We start from the raw sequence: 25,982 nt of genomic DNA, 5'->3' as shown, positions 1-25,982 counted from the left end.
ATTTTCGTGGATTTCGTTAATACTTCGCATCCACTAGTTTACATCCTCCACGAACAATGAACAAGGATTACAAAGTTATATGTCATTTTGTACATGTAAGTATCAGAGAATACACGAAATTGCGTCCCAACGTATCTGTAAAATTTAAGCAATCCAAGAAAATTGACCCCACGAATTTAAATGATTCCAATTACTTGACTAGAAGAAAGAATCATTTGTAGTAACAAAAACAAATAACAAAGCAGTAAAAATACTACTCTTCGTCATATTTTAGTTTCATCCTCTCATTAAACAGCGACTTCCTTTGGGTTTTCATAATCGTGAAACAAAGTTTTCATGCCTCAGAAAAGGATATCAACAATTATGTTAAGAAGACGAGAGCACTTTTTTCTAGTTCACAATGTGCGTCACATTGCGTATTAAATTCGGAAAGGATTATGGGAAATCGGTAAGCAAAGGAAACTAGGAAAACCGAACAGTCATATTATTTAGGGTTTTATTTGATATAAATCTGGCTTTAAATTATCTTTTAAGATTTTCTTAGGCACTAAAATTCTTTCTTTTAAATAAGGACTTATAAGTTATGTCTATCACATCTGTTTTTCGCTTATCCCTGAATTTGCTTTACAACATTGAACAACTACCACCTGGTGAGTATTACTAGTAATACTATTGAAGATCATTTTAAAGTACTGAATCTGCAATACGATAATACATGAATATCTGATAATACTTAATTGTTAATAATCATTATTTAAATTGTAACGAAGTTGAGATACTTTAGGAAGTGAATCCTTATGACATGATTGTTTTCAGTCTATATTGCAATTAATCAAAATCAGCCATTCTACATTTGTTAATGCATCAATGAGACCTGCAGAAATCTTATTTCTTTATGACTTTGTGAGCAATTTTTAATTTTAATGTTGTAGAATTAACTGGCATTGTTAAATTCAAATATGTTATATAAATTGACTTGAAGTAAATGGTTTTGAAGTTAGAGGTCTGATTAAACCTTTCTTAAAAGCTGACTAGTGACATACCTTAACAGAAAGACGATGTCGCTGTTGGGAAAAACACTTTTAAATACTACCTAGAGACAATGATAAATCAAAAATAAATACAAAGTACAGAAAATACTTCAAATCATTTTTTTCCTAATATGTATAGATGTGGAAATAATTTTTAAAAAATGCTTTCTATGACAAAACAAGGACATACTTTGAATCAATTTTTCTTAAAAGGAATCAGGAAATTACTTAATTTATTTTCTGTCCCTAGAATGAACATGCAATAAAACTTGCTTCAATGTCTTTACACAATAGTGTTAAGTTCCTTTCAGATGCCTCCTATTAATCTTTCCCCATTGACAGAGTTTTGAAGATGATTACTTTACAATGAAGTTTATTTTCCAGTTACAAGCACTGTAGAAATTTCATCCTGCGATGGCAAAGCAAGACTTGGATCTGTCATCTCCATTAATTACCAGAAAATGGATTTGCATTGCGACTGTTTGATAAAACCTCTCTTTATGGGAACATTACAATTTGCATCCGATACTTTCAAATTTATATGTCGTATGGAGGTCAACATTTACGATAATAAAAGAGCCGATGAATTAGTTAATCTCCCATGTGGAAATGGGAGGACTTCTGTTTATTTCAATGTTACTGATGACGATGTCTTTCAACTGATATTCAAACCTGTCAGCTTAACAAATGGGACATTTAATCAACATATCTCCGTTTTTAAAGGTTTGTAAATTTTAAATATTTTTAGCTTCTATTTTGCAACCACTGAACCAATTTTAACCAACTTTGGCATAAAGCATCTATGGATAAAGGGGAGTAAAAATTGTGAAATTCATGGCCCATGCCCCCTTGGGCCTGAGGGATGTGGCTAAAACCATCAAAATTAATGCAATCTTTGAAAATCTTCTTGTTTAGGGTCATGATTTCTGGCGCCAGGTTGGGGCTCTAATGAATATATAGTGAAAATGCATGGATTCTTTGAAAATCTACTCTGCCCCTGGATATTTAGTCGATGAACTAAGTTCATAGTTATGATGACGAAGAGTGCCTCTTCCGAAATTTCATGACACCTGATTCAGCGGTTCTTTGGGAGAGGGGGTCTATTTATTATATTAAACTGAATAAAAATCTTCTTTTGAAAATCTTCTTTTCTGCTCTTTGGTATTAAGCAAACAAACTAAATACATAGTTATGATGTGAAAAGGTGACTCTTACGAAATTATGAATGTCATGGCCCCAGGGTCAGGGGGTTCTCGTGCTTCGATCGGGCTCTATTGATTAATTAGCAAAAATGCATTAATGTTTTGAAAATCTTCTCCTCTGTCCCTGAGTGTTAAGCAAGCAAACTAAATGCAATAATATCAATGTAAATGTATTAAATAGAATTATAAGTAAATATACCTTTTCTTTGCTCTAGGTATCTAGATGGCACACAGAGTACAAAATTGTAAAACGGTAAATGAAGCAAATGAGAGTCACTCCCCTTTGCTAGATGTTGATTATATATAATTTAATCAACAGGTTATTTGATTGAACGAGAATACAAGAAAGAATGTAATATATAGAAACAAAATAAAAATATAATATTTGGTTTAAATAAGCAAAGCATGCTCAAAGGCAGATTCTTGTCTGGAAAGCAATATAAAAGATTGACATATAGATTATTTATTTAGCAAAAGTTGTAATTGTACACAGTATGTTGTCACTGTGGTGATCTGTTTGACAGTAGATGAATCATTGTCACTGGTTGAGTCTTGGATGAAAAAAAGACCGGATAAAGTTGTTTTATACTTTATCAAAGTGAACAAAGAATCACATAGAGCCAATGTGACTTATTGTAATTAGTGACAAGTGTCAAATAGCCATGGGGTATATCCAAGTCTGTGTGTACTGAATTGTAGCACTAGGCAAGTGACAAAAACATATATATTTAATACCTTACACAATAGACAGGTGTTCATTGTATTTGTATATTTTGCATTCATTATCATGCCTGTAAGACTCGGGAAAACCAAGTATAATCGAAAGGAGATCACTCGGGTCTCGCACGTTACAATAAATAATATTAGGGTATTTGTACTAGATGTTTGAAAATCTTAGGCAACATTGCTTCGTATATCAGTTAATTCTGTTTTATACTTCTATGGTTCCTTTACAGTGTTGTATTATGCGATAGGTGACGGTGAAGGCCCTTGGGCCTCTTGTATCAAATACAGTGTATTTCAGACTATTTTCAAATTTAAAGATATTTTTTTTACTTCTTTCAGAGGCCACATTAAATGGCAATATTTCTGTGTCTTGTCGTGTTCAAAATTTGTCCACAAACGTAACAGTCTTTGACGATGAACTTACCACAATTTCAACCTCTATCCAATCAACAAATACAAGATGTATATCTTCATGTACGTATATGTTTCAAGAACAATACTTAATACTTATCTAAAAATAAATAATACTGACTGGGAAAATTATCTATGTATAACTAAGCTACGCAACCATGTAAAGTTTGCTAATAAGATAAAATCACATTTTAAAAAAGCATTAGGTTTCATGTCGGTTTTAATTCCAAAATGTAGCCTTTGAACATAAATACCTCAAACAATTTGCACAAAATGGTCTCTTTACTATATATTATATATATTGCGATATCAAATCACCTGGTTGATCAAATGAGGTTGAAAATAATTTATTTAAGAGTAACTCAGAAATCGTTTCGTCATCAGTGCTTTACATAAATCTGAATTATATTTTCTTACAAAAAATAAGTAAATGTATTCAAATGTATCTGAAACAAGAAATAGTATTAGAGGCATTATATGTGTACGAAATTTTTCATGGGAATCACAAAATACTCACACCTTTATTAATATTTTTCACTGTACATGGTTATATCAAAATGGATTACATTTCAAGAATTTTTACAAAATTTTAAAAGTTTTTTATGAGGTTTTCCCTGTAATCGCTTAGGATCGCCCATCATATAATTTAAATAATGGCAACTCGCAATTATCTCATTTAATTCATTACTACAATGTACCTTAATTACGATAATGAATAAATAGGTCTTCATCAAATTCGCATCAAACCGTTCTATGTCCTTTTAAAGTTCCAAATAGTTTATTTAAAATTGCAAAAAAAAAAACCTATACTTGGGTTTTTATACACATGAATACAGGCTCGGTCTGTGGTTATGGATAATGCAAATCACAGGCATTTTGAATAACAACGTTTTAAGAAAGAGCATACTACTCAAGTAACTCAAAAATTCATGAAGTAAAGCCACCAACAAAGAAACTGAAGATGTAAATATAAGCAATATTCTTAATCCCAAAATGGTACGGTTTTGCATTCCTCCACATTTGAAGTTGAAATCTGCAATTTGTATTTTATAGAAATATTCAGCGACTATTTTTTCCAAACTTTTTTTAATTCAAAACACACTCAAGTGCCTAGATATGAAACATCATAAACAGTATCCCTAAACCCTTTTGATCTTCTTTATATTAATACTATTGGTAAACATGTTTTACCTTCGACGAAAATATAATAACGAGGACCTTTAAGCCTTAAGTGATGTACAACAACAAACAAGCAGTTAATCATTTTATCAAAATAAAAAGGAATAATTTAATTAAGCGTTCTGGGAATAACTTGTGGAACTCTGTTTTAAAATTTAGTATATTTGTTTGAAACTTTGCATTCTGTTTTAGGTAGAGATTGTACTTCGAATCCACTTGTAGTGATTCTATGGACAGTTTTGGCTGTGATATCTCTTTTATTAATATTACAAAATATAACCCTCTTCTGCAGGTTACGAAAAAGGTAGGAAATTAACCTTAACTTAAATTCATGTAAGCATTGTTTTACACGACTTTTTTCCCTGTAAGCTGAAAATTGATTGATTGATTGTATATTGTTTTACGTCCCATTCGAGAATTTTTCACTCATATAGAGACGTCACCATATACCGGTGAAGGGCTTCAAATTTTGACCTTTACTCGGCACTCAGGGCCATTGAGCAGTGAGGGATCTTTATCGTGCCAACGCCTGTCGTGACACGGGGCCTCGGTTTTTAAGGTCTCATCCGAAAGACCCGCAACTTTCACTCCAAAGTGCCGAGCGCATGGCGAAGGAACAGTTGCTACCTATTTTTTATCGACTTAGGTCTGTCGCGGCCGAGATTCGAACTCACGACCTCCCGATCACGGAGCGAGCGCTCTACCGACTGAGCTACCGTGAACGGTGCTGAAAATTGAAGAAACAATATATGATTAATCAGTTTAGGTTTATCTATATAGGTTTATATATACCATGTATACTATAAAAGTATATAGACAATAAAAGAATTGAAGGCAAAATAATTTTTTTTTTCAAATTTTATGATATTGTTAAAAGGAGTCATTCCTCATGTATTTATCCTAGAAAAACCGACCATAAGATTTCTGCAGACATGTATACAGAACTGGATACAAGCAGTCAGTCAAGAGCTCGAGGAGAAAGTGATCAGAGATACGATTCATTGCAACATTAGAATTAAATCTATTTTGACACGATTTTAATTTTAAGATTTTTTTCCTTACGATCTTTTTTGGTAAACAAAGCATAAAATTGAATTTTATATTCATTTAGTACATATTTGTACATATATATTTAGTACATATATATTTAATTCTTGTTTTTATTTTTCTGTTTAACTTAAGAATGCAGTTTACGAATAAACATAAATGTAAACATTTTATAAACATAAAAAGATCTTTTTGAGCTTTGTTAAGTTAATAACAATCATTCTAAAGAGGTTTTTGTTGTCAATGATATGTTTTAGGAATATAAAGATATATTCACTGGTGTCACTGTTTAGTAACAAAACAATTCCAATTTTACAATTTTTTTTTTTTGTTGTCCTGATATTTTCTTTTTTCTGATACACTAATGGGGGTGACACTTGTATAAGAGAAATTTCAAGAGACGCATGCATCTAGTGTAAAAATGTTTTGATCTTTAGGCTTGCATTGGGAGAAATTTTCTACTGACCAACATGAACAATAAAAGATAGGTTAGAAAAATGATGCAACGGAAGCAAGAAGGAAGCAAACAAGGACATGAGGGAGAGAGAGAGTGTAAAAATCAAATGGACCCCAGTAAAAAATCAACCTGTGTAAATCATTGATCAATTGTAGAGAGCAACGTTATGGAAATGTCAATGTATGTTTTACATTTGTAACGCAGAAATTTATCTAAAAACCAGTGCTCTTACGCATCAAATCAACGGGGAGACATAAACTCCATATACAGGTGATGAAGGAAAATTGCTACAATCAGAAACTCATATACTTGTATTTTTGGTCATCTTCAGAGTATATGAGGTTATTCCCAAAAAGTCGTAGACAATGCTTATAACTTTGTAAACATTCAATCAATACTAACCAAATTTTGCGTAACCATAATTTATTCAATGCTCATTAAAATTGTGAATTCTTAAATAAATCTCTTTTATAATAATTATATTATGGCCATATATTATGACGATTATTATTATGACGATTTATAGGAATAAAAAATAAATGTCTTTCATGGTAATAATATTATGACGATATGTCATGACCATTACTATAATCACGATTTATAGGAAGGTCGATGTGGTCTTTCGGCGCAAAAACAAAATTCGGAATAATTTAAGTATGGAACTATTCCAATTCCATTTGTTTCTCTAGTAATATGTAGAACATAAAACTCAAATTTAAATTAGTGAAACCGAAAACAAAATCTTAGTTATAAGACAAATTTCCACATAGATGACATCAGAGACAGAGGAATGGTGTCGTAATTTTCAAAGTTTAATTAGTTGGAATTCAGTTTGCTGAAAATGACATCGTGAAATGCTGCAGTAGGTGAAATAAAATTGTTAAAATGTGGTTTGTTCACTTCAGAGATGGAAAAAGATATAGAAGTGAGATTACACACTTAAACATAAGTAGAGAAGTTGCTTTTAAATGACATACATGTAAAAGATATAGGTCAGTTTTTACCTCTGTACCGAAAATAGTTAGACCTATAAGAAGTACAGTTTTGTTTGTTAAATTCAGATGGAGAAAATCGTTATTGGTCAGGATCAACGTCAAACTTTGTGTATTCTCTGCTTCCGACAAGTTAAGGTGACCTTTCGAGGACTGAAATCTGAATCTGATTGAAAAAAAAATATGGTTATTTTAATGAGTCGCTCAGTCAAGAGTGGTTTGCCAGTTTAAAATTCAATGAGATGCTTACAAGACGCCTGTGAAGCACACAGAGCAGTACTTAAAAATGATCATGACGTTATAAAAGACGTTAATTACGCTTGCTTTCGTGCGCCGATTTACACTTAAATGCTTTCTGTAATTTTGCGTTATTTCCTAATTAAATGTGTAACTATCAGGAAACTTGAAGTTCATGATCATAAAATGTTGCTTTTTACTAAGACAAGAAAAGAAATTTAATTTTAAGACAAGAAAAGAAATTTTATTTTATTTTAGAGAAATAAAGATATTTTATTCAAACCAAACACATGTATATTTCAAATGACCCTTATATTAATATATGAAGAAGAAATTTATTCTATATAAAATAATTCAGACTTTACCTATTTAGGAAATTCAGTATGTAAATTACAAGAGATAAAGAAATTCCTGTCAAGACATGAACCAGTATTCCACAATTAAATTACCAATCCAATAAGCAGTGCATAAACAGGAGAACCTGAAATGTAGATGTATGATTAATAGTCATATCTCAAGTGAGAGAGGTATTTTGTTCTTATTTTTCTTTTTATTTGTTTGTTTGTTTGTTTCTTTGTTGTAATTTTTTTTTTTGGTTGTTGTTTTTATTGTTGTTGTTTGTTTGTTTGTTTTTTTTTTTGTTTTGTTTTGTTTTGTTTTGTTTTTTGGTTCAAGATTGTTGTCTGAATAACGTCTTTACGTGAGGTGTAGCTGATGCCCTCAGCATTTAGCCGTCGAACGCCCATTGTTGTCCAGTGTTGTTTGAGTAACGTATTTACGTGTAGGTCTTTTTCTTTTTGCATCAGTAGATTTACGTAAACCTGTAGGTAAATCAAATGTCTTTTTAGGTTAATCCAGATTCAGTGTTTCTTTCAACATTGAAAAATGTATGGCGTCTAATGCAGCTTATATAGTGGACTTAATTTGAACATTAGAATTTTTGATGGAGTTCTATTAATTTAATTAAGTGTTCGCGTAGAAAATTTAAAATACGAAGGTTTTTAGAAAAGTTCGTGGACACGTTGATATAAGGGAAAATATATTGTAAACTTTGAAGAATGACGTATGTCTGATAAAATTCTTATCTTTTGTTTATTAGAATGTAAAAGATTGGGTCCATTTACTAAAATTTTGAAAATATACCTTGATATTTACTGCGCGGTCATGGGATTCACGGGCAATCACTTGACGTTGAATATGACGTTAGATGACGCGACAACCTGATTCCAAACCTGTGAAGCTTTATCACAGTTCTAAATATCTTTCATATCTATATACTTTTTATGTCTTTTTCTGACTTAAAAAATTGAATAAGTATATCAAGACATGTTATATATATTTTTTATTGCCTTTTGTGGCGTATCGGATATTAGTGAGATCTTTAAATCAATGTCAACGCCGTTCATCGATCAGATATGACAAATAATGCAAAATCGAAAGGCTCAACGTCCATGCGATGAGCAGGATATTGGGGAATCGCAGGAGTTGATAAACAAAAATGTCCATCCTTCCATTCCTATAAAGTAGCTACTACTTGAACACTTTGGTACTAGATACGTGTAAGCCATCCCTAGCAGCATCTGAAAACATTTTAGTGTCTTTCGGGCATTTTCCTTTCTGCACATATAATTTTTTAATAGCTCAGTGCTCCAAGACGTTCAATAACGTTACCATTTTTTGACTTTGTTTTTACGTATTGATCATTTATAATTAGTGATAAAATAGTCATAACTCCTCAAATTTAATTCAAAATTTCACCAAATGACGTTTCATAAATATCTAAGCGAGAGGTGAAATATCCTAAATTTTTAATTTAAAAATTATGTCTCTGAAATGTAAAAGTGCGAAAAAGTAACATGCTCCGTGAAGCATGCTTTATCTTAATAATTTCGCTGCATATTTTTTAACATCATCGGAAAACATCAAATTTTTGCATATTAATTGGAAAATATGTATAGTTTTTACCTGCAGAGTTTTACTGATTTCATGCAAATAGCGCGCTCACAATAGAACTTGTCCGCAAACTTTGCTAACAACCCTCGTATGTTAGACATTTTCTAACTAAAAAGTTCTTGCAAATCTATTTAGCAAGGACTTGTAATATTCTTGAAATCTGTCTCTTTACCTGCAGTTTTCGGACGTCCTCAGGATGCCTTGATTATGTTTAAAATACCTATGTAATAATAGAAACCAATACATAAAGCAAGCAATGGCAATTTCTAAAATGATAGATAAATCACAAAAAAGGGATTTTTCACATATATATATAGGGAACTGTTTACGTCTTGAAATAAATAGTGACAATTGTCAAAATTATAAAGATCCATGAAAGCAACTATCGTTGCAACTATCGTTAAGGAAGTAAATATTCAACACATTCAAAAATATATCATTAAATATTCTAATGTCTAATTTTTGGCATGTCTTATTGAGGGAAAAAAACGTAAATGTCAGTCCATTGCAGGTAATGATTTTAAAAGCAATTTTCGCAAACAATGACATTGACTTTTTCTGTTATGTGACCAACAGTAAGTCAAATGAAGTAAGTGTATTTTTGAAATTGATATTATCATTATTACTGAGTAAATTATCGTATGTGTACACCCTTAAGCAGTAGTCTGAGGGTCCAGCAAAATCTTTTACATGAATAAATTCCACTATACTAGAAGAGTTAGTTAAGAAAAGAATGGGTTGTGATGTTCCACATGGTAGTCTGTACTTCTGGTTGTAACTGTCTAGAATTCTGAATTCTGTTCCACAGTTTGCATAACTTAGATAAGTCTCAAGGTAAGGAAACATATGTCCACTGAGATTTGGCGAAATCGAACATTCGCATTGGTATTTGATCTCTCCAAAGTCAATAGAGATATTTTCTGTGACTTCACTACTATCACAGCCGTCGAAAGTGTCTGTCTGTCTGTCAGTCAAATATTTTTGCTGAGCTGTATAGAAAAAAATATCACTTTATACAGCCAAAAAAGATTTGTATATTTCATATTACACAAACGAAATAAATCCATGGGGGCTTTGGTTTAAAGTTTTTTACATTGTACAAAAGCTTTCAGATATATATATACAATCTTAAACATAAAAAGAATTCGGTAGAATTATATACTTCCAAAAGGTATCTGAACTTCAATTTTCTGACATTTACATACACTATATAGCTATGGAAAGCATTATAATATGATTTTTACTCCCATATAGTAATAATCCTTCAGTCGTAAAATTCCAAGGTGGGAGGGTTATGGCCTGATCTGATCTTAGTGAATATCATCCCAAAGAGCATTTAACACATTACATCAGATTTTTTTTTTTTATGAAAGAGGACTCAAAAACTAATCTTCTTTATAATTGAATGCATTTTATGAGAATGTCTTTTAAAATGGCTGATTTTTATACTCCCGCTCCGATGGAGAGGGGAGTATACTGTTTTACACTTGAGTGTCTGTTTGTCCGTCAGTCTAGTTGTCTGTGTGTCTGTCCGCACCAAATTTTTAATTTGTCGCAGTTTTATCCAGCAACTACTCATTGCAGATGACTGAAATTCTAGCACACTCTTTGTTCAGGCAAGCTTTTTGATTGGATTTATTTTTGTACGAATTAGATGTCAACACGAAAGCATATATTCACTTCAGAGCCTGGATTTTACTAGTGAATATTCGCTCACAGACTTGTAATAATTGGAAAGGAATCACTTCCTTAAGTACAATATTATTCTACTTTTTTTTTTTTTTTTTTTTTTTTTTTTTTTTTTTTTTTTTTTTTGAATCAAGTGTTGTGATCGAAATTAAAATCAATAGAAAAGGTCTTAGAAAATTAGAAACAAGGGTTTGATGGGCTATTGTGGTCAGCAATGCTTAGAGACAGAAATGCAAAAGACGTGTTAAATTAAAGGTTAAGTATGAAGGACTTAAATATAAATTATTGTTTAGTATTGGACTTTTGAAATCACAGGAAACTTCTTTGCAAAATTTTACTCCTTCAAAACAATATTAAAACGTTATCATTTTGAAAAAAAAAAACAACAAAATCCTCAATAAAGAAGGTGCAAAAAAATATTGAGCACGTACGATGAAGTAAAAACAGGTAAAGTTATGGTAAATTGCTAACTTTGAAAGAAATTCCGATTTCAAAGTTGACATCTAAAAATAGGTTCAATGATCTTTTAAGCGTAAAAATTACACTTTTTGATGTTATTAATATATCTATATCCTTTTTCCGTTTCATCTTCTAAGCTCTTGTAATAGCCAATTTGATTGCAAATAACCATTGGAGGATGGTACTGGAGACCTTTACTTAGAATAAAGCCGTTTATATCATTTTACACGTCTAAAGTAATGCTAATTAAGTATTTATACGGTTCCATGTGTCAAATGAACCTAATGTGTACAATGTTAAAAATACTGATGTTTTCTTTCTGGATAATCTGTCTTTTTATAAACGGGTAAATGTTAATTCGATTATTTCTTTAAACTATTATCATCTGACAAGTGAGGTAACATTTATATGAATTGTATAATCCAAAATACACAATTGCCTCAAAAACAAAGTTAATTAAAAAATACCTGATTATCTTTTCATATTTTTTAAGGGACTCAATACCTTCGAGAAAGACAATTTCTAAGAGAGATGCAAGACTTTTGGATGGTATTTTGTTTTATAAAGATGCTAATTTATTTTAAACTAAATATGTTAAAATAAGTGAGGTGTACATAATTTCATTGTCAACTTATTTTTTTTAGAAATCAAAATTGGATACATTGATAAAAATCAGCGCATTAAGTGTTCATTTCCTTACTATGGTGTTAATTGTAATTCCAAATGCTCTTGTGATAAGGAAAATTGCCACAATGCACATGGATGTCCCCAAAATACCAGAGGTAACATCAATTAAACACAGAGCTCATAATAAGTGTTGATATTAAACAGTGTTTTATACTGAACATCAAAGAGTCTCTATGTACATTAATCCTTTTTCTTATAGGGTAGGATTATTTTATTGTACTTTTTTAGATTTGTTAAAGTATGTCACTGTTATGTTATGCTATAACTTTTATTGGATCCATTTTCCTTCGGAATACGTTTTATCTTTCAGATTACATTGTTTTTTATATGTATTATTCGCCATAATATGAAATAAATTCGATCGATTTACAAGATATGTGTGTTGGGTAACTTCGACCGCACACTGGGTATTTTCGACCGGTGCGCCAATATCAACGAAATAATCTGCGTCATTGCTAATATAAGAAAAAAAATGTAAATTTAAATTATTCTGCTGTAAAACATAAAAGATAGAGTACAAATACTGACAAAAAAGAAGGTAATTTTCAAAATATACCTAAATTGAAGACAGGGGCCCGTTTTACAAAAGAACTTACGACTAAGACCAAAATTTATTCTGCTTATAATTTTTTAATTTACATTATATTAAAAATGTTTTAATCCTTTTTAAATGAATGTAGTAAGATAATTTTACGATAACAATTTTAAACAGAATAATTGATTTTGCAAAATTTTACAATCAACTTAATTTTTTGGTCTTAGTCGTAAGTTCTTTGGTAAAACGGGCCCCAGGTGCCTAGAAACTAATTTGTCAAGGTATGCTACAAATGTATATGTACAGGCATCTAAACCGCATGTAAACAGAACAGATGATTTTTCACTGTTGTAGAACTAGTTTCTACCGAGTATTCATGTGCATAATTGCCTTTCCATACAAAACATTTTTTTGAAGTGATAATTCGACGTAGTGGCTAAAAATATTTTCCCGTAATTTTTCGGGTGATAAAGCCTCCTCTTGGGCATAATTTTCCAATAAAGATCTTAATTACACTCATGGAAATAAAATTATTCTCGACACAATATATTAACAATATATTTTCTCTCTCCATAAACTAGATGTACGTACACAATAATACGCTATAAACTAAAATATTTTAAGGCATTTATGAGAGGTCGAAATTAATCAGGTGGTCGAAGTTACACCACCCTACCCTAGATGGTTAAGAGATCTTGCTTTTTATAGATTGTCCCCATGGGTATTTTGGAGCATCATGTGATCAAGCGTGTCGGTATCCAAATTATGGTAAAGATTGTCAGAAGGAATGTTTCTGCAGCATAGAACTCTGTAATAATACAGTCGGCTGTCGAGGAAAGGATAGTGAAGGTTTCTGTAAAGTGTTGATTAGGCAGATAGAATTGCCTTACTATTTTGAGTTGAAATCAAGGTTTTATATTCAAGGATTCATGAAAGTTATAAAATGCTTTTCGGATCATTATAGACAAAATTATTTTTTCAAGATATTATTTACCCTCAAAAATATCTGTAATTAAGGGTTAATTGAATGCATATAAAAGCTTATTCCAAAAAAAAATCTATATCATTTGTAAATGCGTTCATATTGGCAGGAGGTCAATAATTTGTAATATACAGATACGTCATCTAATACTCTTCAAAACCTTTTGCCTACTATACATAAGAGCCAGTTTGGCAAACCATGGTTGATATCATATCTGATGTGCTCTAACTTTACCGTGTACATTGATTTCAAAGTAAAACAATATTTGTAAGACTGTTTAGAAAATCAGATTTTAGTTCATGTAAAATGATTAAATTATAACGTGGATTTCAATGTTTGGGAAAAGAAATATATGAATATCATTGAGTCAATTTTGCAATTTATGTAAAATTGCATGGAAGACTATTTTCATTTAATAATGAAGAAGCTTGAAAATATGATAAAATGACTTAAAATCTTTAATATTGTATTTTAGAGGCATTCAAAACTACACAGACAAACACTGCGGTTTCCATGAGTACTTTATTACATCAACACAGTAATTATGATTTTTAATTAGATAAAACTGATCATGCGTACCCGACATTTCCTTTACTCAGAGGATTAACAAAGAAACATGTACCGTTCTAACTCAAGGTTTTATTAATACAGGCACTTATATTAAAAGAGGCCAAACTAGTGCAGTACCTCAAATCAGAACAGGTTTGGCCAAGACTTTTTGATGTAACATATATTTGTAAAATAATTATAAAATTAATGCATGATCAAAAATCTTTTCGTTTCAAAAAATCTAAATCTTGAAGTTAAATGTCTGCTATACATATATTTAAGAAATTTAAAGAGAAAATGAATATTTTTTGTAGACCTTGATTGCGTGAACAGAGCGTTTGAAATGAAGAGAAAGCCTGTGTTATTCAAGATAACAGTAAGAATGATTAGTGTTGCTGTCATCTTTCTCGTTTTTTATCTGATTTGCAACAGTCCTTGTGTTTGTCAAAAGAAAAGAAACATTGATATACATCATTTATGATTTAAATTTGTGTTTACACAAATTGCTATTTAAGTTCGAACGATGTTGTTTTCCCAATATCAACATTATTGTGTAGGTTTAAGGTAAAAAATATTGTACATCAATAATTTATGAAATAGAATGTTTTGTGTGCATTTCATCTCATTTTTAATTAGCATGTATATACGATAGCTGTTAAAACAGTCTGTGGATTCAGTACTTTATATGTGAACAAAATGTATTTGGATCTGCACTGTCCATATTTGCTTTCATATCACTATGAAGTATACAGCTTCTTCTCTTATCAATGAACTTTTGTTTCTTATAGTCATGTACACCTACATGTACATATGATTGCACGTTATTAAGTATGTATTTAGACGATTGTGATAAAATATAAATTGTAGATTTTGATGAAAAAAAAAATCAGACAAAAATTTAACTTGTTGATTGAGTTGTACATGTATTTTTTTTCTTTTTATTTATTTTGTGATCATTGTATAAAATTGAATAATAAAACTATCTTCAAGTTGAACATTGTAGATTTTAATGAAAAAGTCCGAATAAAAAATGTTTGAAAAATTTAATTAGAAGGAACATTTGATTACAAATACAGAAAAATATTATTAAGGTGTGGAAAGACACATGGTCAGATGACTCAGTTTATTACTTTATATCGTGTGTGTGAATGAAGATAAAATTCATTATGAAAACTTTGTATGTTTTTACAATCATCATTATATGGATTATTTTGTACAATTTTGCAACTTTTTTTTGGTACATTTCATGTAAAAATATTGAAACACTGTGTTAATTTATTAACCCTATCTTCCCCTTCTACATTGCGCGTCTAACAAGCTAGAGACATCGTAGATGATCTGTAAGTGCAGCAAGATAAAGTACACATTGAGTTCACTGTCCATTTAATCATAAAATGCACATAGACCACCATAGCAGAGATTTTATGCATATAATCTAAATATCTCCTATTGATTGTAAAGTCTGACGTTATAGTTACTTTTTCGTACTTAGAAAAATGAAACAAAGATTTTCCCTCTCCAACGATGTTCTCTGCGAAACATGTATTGAGGTAAGTTTCATCTTTCGATAGTGCTACATGTGTTATTCCATTGCTGGTATAAAAACTTGGATAGGTTTATCTTCTCGAAATAATAGTTCCACTTGAAGTACTCCAATATCTAGACAACGAGTGAAATGCTAGACCAGGAAACTAGGCACTGTATTTCCGTATGGTTGCAACGACAACATAAATAATGTAGGTAATATTTCAAACCCACAATATACCAGTGTAAGTGTGTTGAGACATTTTACATGATACACTTAGTCGTAGGCAAAGTAATGGACATCGATCATAAGAGAGACAGAATATGCATTTTTTTTTATGTATAATTCATTTATAAGTATATTTTATGTCAAAAACAATTAGGTCTTCATTGCATATGCATTAAACTTTACTCGGTTCCCTTAAAAGTTTTGAATGAAATACTTGAAGAAACTAAAGCAAGTCCATACCTGAATTCTGCAGCTGCATAATACAAGCTGCTCGTATTGATATTGCCTCGCACAAGTTCTTTAAGCCATAACATGTGTCTGAAGATAACAACTCCGATCCTACAAGTCGGTTTCTTAAATATACATTTACGAGCAAAGGAATAAATGCTGTGAACACTTGAAACATTCTTAATTATAACAAAGTTAAGTCATGCATTGCGCAATATTTCAAGTTGCAGTCTACACACTTCATTTCCTACAGATTTTTCAAAACGGATGCTTTGAAATTTTTCATTTATAAACAAACCGTATAGAGCCTAAATATTGAACACCCAAAGTAAAATGCCACTGTGTTATTGTATTTTCTCTTCATTCAACTATGGTATCGCTGTGCCCTTCATTACTTGTGATGTAAAATAGTTAAAATTGACAACCAAACATCAATCACTTTTAACATCCTAAATACAGGGAGCCCCGATCTTTCAATTGGCGGCAGAACTTCGTTTATATTACAAGATAATACATGCATATTGATGCAAAACTTCAATTCTACAGCAAACTTTCTACGTGTACATCATGATTTCCTGTATCTGTGACACGTGATGATGCCGATGATTTCTACAGATACTGCTGCATGGCGCGATAATGGACATCAAAATAAATGTAAAGTATCGAGTAAAATATTGATGTACCATTAACATCCGTAGAAAATTAAAAAGATTTAATAAAATTTAATTTTTTGCCAAGCTTAGTGACTATCGGGAAACTCGTATCGAGTTGTTTTTATTGATTAAATACCCCTATTCTATTTTTTTAGTCATAAATTAATAATCAGATTTAAATAAAAGAAAAATATGAAACGCGAAATACCAATAATTAAGACATAATATGAATAATTTTTAATTGTTTTTATTCATGACTTTTATGCATGCTATCAGCATGGAAATTTTCTATCGTATTGTAGAAAAAACTTTGGTTAAGGTTCTACCATTAACATCAAAGTCATACTCACAGTATATTTTCAAAGGATGACATTTTTTCAAAGTCACATTTCAATCTTTAAAAACTTTTTATGTACAATTGCCAATGCAAATTCAGTTTGATAAAAAATAACTAATCTGTGGAACTTCTCATTCTTTAACATTTCCGTGTACTGTCATGAACCCAACTCACAGTTATTGTACTATCGCAGAATTTTGAGAAACCGCCTTCACTCTCCATTTTCATAAACAACAAAACACTTAGGTATGTTGCACTTTGCCACTAATGTGACTTTAATTATAGAAATTACTTGTAATTAATTATGTAATAATTGGTCAAGAAATCCATAAAATTATTAATTAACTTCTCATTATCTATATCAAAAATTCACAACAGAATGAAGTCGAATTATGAATATGATTGATATGTAAACAGTGATTACCTAATATGTGGCGTAATTGATTACATAATATATAAAACCTTCTTGTGGTCTGAAACCGCCATGTACTTGATTAAATTTATACTTTAAATTAAATTTAATCAAGTTTAGACCCCAAGAAAAAGGAAGCCGAAAAAGGGGCAAAGTGCAGTTATACCTGTCAAAATAAAAAGTAATTTTAAGTCAGCAGAGATAAACATATGCCCTGCTTGTCCTTTTGAAACGTTTGTACGTTCCACACATATGAACCAGTAGGAATAAACATATGTCCTACTATGTACCCAATGAAACCAAGAGCCATAAATGTACAACTAGATGAAAAATTCCAAGTCAGAGATAAACATATGCCCTGCTTGTCATTCATAAAAGTAAGTCTACTCATGTCTGTTTGTTAGTAGAACTACTGCTACCTAGGGAATAAATATGCCACAAGTGAACTGCTTATTAAATCCAAATCAGGGATAAACATATGCCCTGGACTGAACATGTCACGAAAAGTTTACTCACAGACACTGACATTAACTTTGGTAAATTATGTCCGACGACATCGTATAAACACGTGTTCTTGCCTAGGTTGAACGTTTGTCACACTGCTATGCACGCATAATGAAGTGTTTTCATTTAATATTTCATTATAAAAATATATATTTTTAAAAACAGATGCTGTTCAAAATTGTCACCAAATGTTGTATGCATCAGAACTTAAAAGGTTATCTCCATTGAAATGTTCAGGGTTGGTAATTTCCCCTTAACGCCAATCAAGATGGAAAAGGCGGAAGAGGAGGTATCTCTACTGGATGTCTGTCTGCCCAAGTAGTCAGTTCCAAGAATTGCTGTACCTTGGAACGAGAAAGATAGTCACATAGCAAATTTTCTTTGCTTGACAAATGTATTGCTCTAAAGTAAATATTAAATTCTAGACAGGTTAGCACCAGTTTCCTCAACAAAAACATTATGTGTTTATCCTTAGCTGTTTGCTTATTGATCACATGAACCAGTGCATGATTGTCAGTGTTAAACAAAATACATTTATTAGCAAGGTATTTTGACCACGTTTGCACAGCAAGTACTATAGGATAAAATTCCAAAATAGCAATATTCTGGTATCTCCAATTAATATCCCAATTTCCTTGAAACCACTGACTACCAAGCACTGCAGAATATCCAATAGACCCTGATGCATCAGTATACAACTTTATTTCAGTAGAATTTAACCACCTATCAGGCAAAAACATGGTAGATCCATTGTAATTTGAAAGAAAACTCAGCCAAACATTTCAATCTTCTTTTACTTCCTTTGTCATTCTAATTTTATAGTAGTGTTTTTTAATTCCAATAGTCAAGTCTATCAGTCTCCTAAGAAAAGACCTACCGGGCAATACTACATTACATGCAAAATTCAATAAACCTATCAGTGACTGCAATTCCTTGAGTATCAATTTTTGTTGTTGTAAACTTGATTCAATTTTCGTAACACACTTAAGGATCTTATCATCTGGAAGCCTAGATTCCATTTTAACTGAATCCAATTCATATCCCAAGTAAGTTATGATCTGGATGGGTCCACATGTTTTTTCAAGTGATATTGGGACCCCTATATCCATCAACATATCGAGGAATGCCTTCAACTGCTTAACACATTCAGTAGGTGATTTATTAATGATTATAAAATCGTCTAAAACATGGGATATGCAAGATATTTTCAGTTTATTCTGAGCTATCCATTGTAATGCTGTTGAAAATCTTTCAAAAATTCTACAAGAAGAACTAAGACCAAATTGCAAGCAGGAGTCCACATAATATTTGTTATTCCACTTGAAACCTAAGTACTTAAATTGTGATTGATGCATGTTGATAATTCTAAAAGCCGATTTTATATCTGTCTTGCAGCAGTATGCACCTTTTCCACAATTTTTTATTAATTGAATAGCATCTGAAACCGATGAGTATTGAACAAATGACTCATCCGGTGGAATCCCATCGTTGATGGACTTGTTTTCTGGATATGATAGATGATGAATCATTCTGTATTCCCCAGGTTCTTTCTTTTCAACTAAGCCTAATGGAGAGCATTGTAAATCAGGTATTGGTTTGATTTCAAAAGGTCCATAAACACTCCCAGCCAAAATTTCCTTTTGTATCTTACTAGATATAACCTGTGGGTTTTGGAAAGCAGAATTTAAATTCTTTGATTCAACACCAGGGCATTCACCCACAAAACCCAACGAAAACCCATTAGAGAAACCATTTATTAGATATTTGGATTCATCTTCATCATATCCAGCTAACCATTTTGCCAATCTACTTACTTTTCCTGGTGTCATTCCTTTGTTTGGAAGGGTTGGTAAATTCTTTGTTATTTTTATTTGTTTGAGTGTAGAATTTTCTAAGGAAACGAAAGGGCTGCTGTGTTTGTTTGTTACAGTGATTAAATGGGTGGTTGCTGCCACAGTTGTAACACATATGTTGGAAACGACAGGATAGACCTGCACGACACTGCTTACCTGCATGATAATTGAAACAAGCCCCTTTTGGGATGGGCCCTGACGGTGCGTCTTTATTTTCACTGCTTACTTTTGTCAATAGATCAGTTTTGAGTCTAGCATTTACATACAATTCCATGTGAACATCACCCCATGCAACTTGTCCTTGAGATACAAGCTGTCTAAATTCTGCATCGTAATTTTTCCAATTACCTTTGGCATCAGCAATATCTCTCACTGCCTCTAAATGCTTGGCTAATTTTGACTGCTGTTCAGGGTATTTTATACAATATATTGCTGCATACCTGTTCCAAGCTGTAATCCAGTCATGCATAGAGGAAACATTTGACTTGTTTTCGGCATCGTTCTCAACCTGGTGAATGGTTAACTTCCCCTGAGTATCACTATTTTCTACTTGCAAAGAGAACTTACCCTTCTTCTGTTTTTCCTTTGATAAAAGTTTAACAAAATCAATGCACTGATTAGACCATATCTTAGCCTTGATTTGGTCAGACACCAGAGCTTCTATTGGCACTGCTGTGCTGACAAATCCTGTTTGTCCCCTACCTTTATTTGACTCAGTGGCCTCGGGCAATACACTAGACTGAGCATTTACAGTGACACTATTATCTGAGATGGCAATCTGTGGAGATGCTTGCACATTACTATTGTCTATACTCCCCTGATTATTCAAATTCGATGATCTAGTGTTGACAACTTCATTAATAAGTGTTGTTATTGAAGCCGTAACCCTATCAGTGACAGTTTTGGTGATTTCTTCCACCACATCATCAGGTACCGAGATCTGGTCTGCTACCAACCGTCTTTTCTTTCCTTGTCGGGAAGTAGTGGGTGGAACCGCTCGTGCCCTACTTGACTGTCTCTTTGGAGGCATTGTATATATACTGAAAATATATACTTCTAATTCTTTAGTGATGCTGTAAAAAGAATTACTTTTTGTCAATAAAAGGTAAGAGATATGATGAAATCTATATTTTCTAGAGATTTGTCATGTAAACAACAATAAATAGATAAATACATGTATCTTAAATCCGTATTTTTTTTTTTTTTTTTTTTTTTAATTTTGTCAAATACTAAACATATCCGAATAAGGCAGTTACCTTCTTAAGTAATGCTGATTTCCAAGAGTAAAATCTCACCATAGAATGTTTAATATCTTGTCCTCAGGAAACACAAACAACTTGTGTTGATCCTTATGAGGAAAACCTCGTTAGAGGAGTTTTAACACAATATTGTCCTCAGGAAACACAAACAACTTGTGTTGATCCCAATGAGGAAAACCTCGATAGAGGAGTTTGTAATATTGTCCTCAGGAAACACAAACAACTTGTGTTGATCCTAATGACGAAAACCTCAGTAGAGGAGTTTGTAATATTGTCCTCAGGAAACACAAACAACTTGTGTTGATCCTTATGAGGAAAACCTCGAGAGAGGAGTTTTAATCAATATTGTCCTCGGGAAACACAAACCACTTGTGTTGATCCCAATGAGGAAAACCTCAATAGAGGAGTTTGTAATCTTGTCCTCAGGAAACACAAACAACTTGTGTTGGTCCTAATGACGAAAACCTCAACAGAGGAGTTTGTAATATTGTCCTCGGGAAACACAAACAACTTGTGTCGATCCTTATGAGGAAAACCTCGAGAGAGGAGTTTTAATCAATATTGTCCTCGGGAAACACAAACCACTTGTGTTGATCCCAATGAGGAAAACCTCAATAGAGGAGTTTGTAATCTTGTCCTCAGGAAACACAAACAACTTGTGTTGATCCTAATGAGGAAAACCTCAACAGAGGAGTTTTAATACAGTATTGTCCTCGGGAAACACAAAAAAACTTGATGCAAATGAGGTAAAATAAATAAGAAATAAAAAATAAATAAATAATAAATTTGAATAGATCAATCAATAACTTACTAGATAAGTAAACAAATTAATTTATTAATTGAGTAAATTAATTGAATAAGAACACATTTCCACACGGAAATGAGAGAATCTTGATTATCAGAAACAAGCAAAGTTATAATCAATTTCAGAACTGGATCATCGTAACAAACAAAAATTTCATAGCTTTTTTTTTTTTTTTTTTTTTTTTTTTTTTTTTAACTTTTTAATACATGTACGTCTAGTATACATATTAACTGGTATGTAAATTTATATATATATATATATCTATACATGTTTGTTTGGTTTTTTTTTTTTTTTTTTTTTTTTTTTTTTTTTTTTTTTTTTTATATATAAATCATTATTATTTCTGCATTTTGCATTTCTAATCTATATCGGACAAAAGTTGAAACCTTGTACATTTTAAATAGCATAGGAATGGCTTCAGCTGTCCAAAATGATTCATCGCTTCCGCAGTTACAGCAGTGAGGTCATGTTGACCTACACATATAAAACATACGTGGCCACAAAGGCTTCAACATAGATTATCGAAAACAGACGCCGTCTAATAGAAATTCTTTATTACCAAATTAAATTTAACTAAGTCATTGCTCGTGAAAGCAAAATAAATTAATTATTTAAGAATGAAAACATAATATTAACGTTTCCTACAGTCAGACTTCCCATCGCTACTATAATGGCGATTATCGGTCTTTTTTTTTTTTTTTTTTTTTTTTTTTTTTTTTTTTTTTAAATATTCTACAGCATCGAGTTGTCCCCTTATGCAAATAGTATACAAAATAACAATGGCATTGGATAGCAATTATTTATATCAGTAACATAGCAAAATATTACGTACTTAATCTTTGAAAGATTGTTAGAAAAATAAAACAATTAAATTGTATGAGGAAAAAACAAAAGTGTTACCTTACCGCTTAAAAGAATTTGAAGCTATCCAACACACATGTACTTTTCACGGCGTCCTAAAAGAAACTGAAAAACGACGCTATCTGGACGACCGGGTCCAGATTTTTGCCGCGCATGATTTTCATTGGGCATTTACTAAATGTTTTCATTTCCAAGAATCACTTGCATTTGCCTCTCCTAATTTGGACACGCCACAAACTTCCAAGGATAATGCAAGCGCGATAACTCTAATTATACGCAGAGCATTCCAATGTACATAAATTTTTTTAAGTAAAACTTAAAATTCATTTAACATTCCTGTCAACAAAAGGAGGTACAAATTACTTACTTACATGTAGACTAGATTTTTAAACTTCATAAAAATCCTAACAAAAAATATAGATTACTGGGTCCAGCAACTGACTTACCAAGCTCCTATCTTTTACTTCTCACAAAAATATTGATTACTTACTTAAGAAGAAACTACAGACGTTCGTATACTGTGCTACAGCATATTCTAGAAGTGATTAAAATCACATGTGGTTTCTCCTTTTTATTCCTGTGACGCAGAATTTATTCAAAAACTTCTACATGAGAGAAAGAAAACACTTAATGTGACCTTCAGCTCGAGATTCAGATATATCGTTATTCTTTCACTTTACAATAGTTAGTTCCATTCATATGTCGACTGATATATCCAATTGAACTAGAGATTGAAGACAATACAGAGTCTGAGACATATTTCAATGTTTGGTTTGATGTTGTGCTGGCTAAAGACGATAAGGGCCAATTACGTCTGACATGAGTTAAACAGCATGACAAACGAGGTTACTTCAGATATTCCATCGTTAACTTTCGTTATTTATGTAGTAATATTCGATTATCAACCTGCATTTGGTGTTTATGTTTCGATACTCAAGAACATGCTATTCGTTTAATTATTTATAAACCGAGACAGGGTACTGAAAAATATGTTGATGCTACAGGGATTTCATAAACTTCGTTTAAAGGCAGCATTTCAAGATTCCATGTCCGTTTGAATGACCCCATTATCAAATATAATCTGACTTTGGGTAATAATTTGACTGAAATAATTCAATCAAATTGTTAGGCCCTTGTTTTTCTAACAAATTTACACCTGATTACTCTGTTCACCGGTACAAAACATTGTGTTCACGGTTGGTGTGACCGGGATGCTTACTTCTTCTCTAGGCATCTGATTCCATCTCTGGAATTTCTTAGGGGTCCGTGTTTTATGCTCCTTTCACGGATTTGTTTTGTTTGTAGGTTACTAGTATTTGGCGATCGTTAACTTTATCAAATCTTCAAGAGTATGCTCCACGTACGAGCCATTTCTACAATGAGACAAACAATGGGTTGATGAAACAAGGACATCAAAAGTCTCATTTAATGTCAAAATTTGGAAAACTCTACGGTCGATACAATGACTTTGTCAGCAATACTATTTATCATGAAGTCGAATGTTTTATACAAATTGTTTGGAAATTAGATCCACACTGAAATGTCCACGGATTTTCTTTTCTTTTGCCCGATCATAACAAGGAGTACACTGCGGGTGTGACTGGGGGTGAGGGTGCTTCCTCCTCCATGGCCCCTGATCCAACCTCTCATGTTTTTAGAGGTCCGTGTTTGCTCTGCACCAAAATGTCCTTTGTTTTAATGAGCTTTTGAGTTTCATAATTGTTGATATTTCCATATTGTTCTTTTCCTAACCATGCCAAACAAAACCCTTTTACATATGTACTTAAAACTTCATTTATGACCATGCATTTTTACAAGTAGAAACGCCTTTCCTTCCCGTGGTCACCTGTGTCATTAAAACATTGTATTGTGTGTTTTGACAGGATACTGTATGTGCACTTAAAAAAATGGCTTTATATTTTATCGGCTTTGGTGTGTACAAGGATATGCTAATTCATGACTGCTACCCTAAAGAAATCATAAATGAATACAATGCACGGCGCGGAAATGTGTAACGCTAATTCTTGATGACGCCAAGAAATGCATACCAAGATAGTACGCTAAATTTTGAATACGCCAATTTATGTACACGTACAGTATCTCATGAAAAGGAGCTTCCCTATCTGAAGAATGCAAGAACACAAGGCACGGCAACGCGTATACCTTTTATTGTAAAAAATATGTGTAGTAAAATTATATTTTCGAGTCTTCTTTGAAAGTTAAATAAAATTATTTACAAACGAGTTGGGTTTATTTTTTTGAACCGTCTACCACAGGAATATGTCCTTTACTTTTCATGGTAAGATGGTTAATTTTCAATTACATAATGGTTGTCAGAGAGAGAGAGAGAGAGAGAGAGAGAGAAGTCATGTACTAAATCTACATAAACTTTGCTAGATGCAAAAAATTCTCTTCCTGAAATCATAAACAGCATCACATTTATAATAGTACAAAAGGCTGCCTGAATATTACAAGATTCAATCACATAGATGGAAGTTGCAAGGGATCTAGCATTTCTAATAATTGTTTCTTCATAGATGAAACGCAAAACAGTTTTTTTTTTTTTTTTTTTTCATTTCTTTTTATAGTACATGTATTGATAGACATCAAGAAGGAGTTTGTTTTTTTTTTAATCCAGCAAAATGGATAAAAATAACAAGGGGAAGAGGAATTCAAACCTAAACTGAAACTGAAATATTTAAGCTATTTTCATTTGTCAAAATAGCTGGGTATTTTTTTTTACAAAAAATGTGATGAAAACAGCTGTTTGTACTTTTGTTAACCGGAGTGGTACTTCCCCTTCCCTTATTATCTAATGTACGTGAATTCTATTTATAATGCTTGAAATTTATTCCAACAGGAATTGAATATAACGGGTGAAAAGGTCTCATATTTTTTTCTCTTTTAACAATTTATTTATTTTTGCATACCGGACTTTCACGTCTTTTTTTTTAAAGTGTTTATTCCACAAATAAGTAAACAGGCCGTTTTCAGTTTCAAAAACTGAGAATTTCACTATATTAAAAATGAACGTAGATATTTCTCTGTAATTTTTGAAATAAAATAAAAACGTTTTAAGTGGTTCTTTTTCAGAGTTATTGGCGAGGATGCAAATTAAAATTAAAAATGTCCCTATGACAGTCATACAGAGATAGCACAAGACAGTTTGTAAAACAAAAAT

The 25,982-nt window shown here is 31.8% G+C and overlaps 1 long non-coding RNA gene across 1 annotated transcript; it reads left to right on the top strand.

Moving 5' to 3' along the window:
- Positions 1 to 347: 347 nt before the first annotated feature.
- LOC133204150 (uncharacterized) lies at positions 348 to 5,823 on the top strand. Its single transcript, XR_009723558.1, has 4 exons — positions 348 to 448; positions 1,416 to 1,754; positions 3,299 to 3,433; positions 5,454 to 5,823. It is a non-coding gene; the product is annotated as an uncharacterized LOC133204150 (long non-coding RNA).
- Positions 5,824 to 25,982: the final 20,159 nt, after the last annotated feature.

Source organism: Saccostrea echinata, unplaced genomic scaffold (genome assembly GCF_033153115.1).
Source record: "Saccostrea echinata isolate AGI-Se365-2 ecotype Australia unplaced genomic scaffold, CSIRO_AGI_Sech_v1 ptg000052l, whole genome shotgun sequence".
Lineage (NCBI taxonomy): Eukaryota > Metazoa > Mollusca > Bivalvia > Ostreida > Ostreidae > Saccostrea > Saccostrea echinata.
Note: the sequence above shows the minus strand (reverse complement) of the source record. Positions and strands in the feature narration are given on the sequence as shown.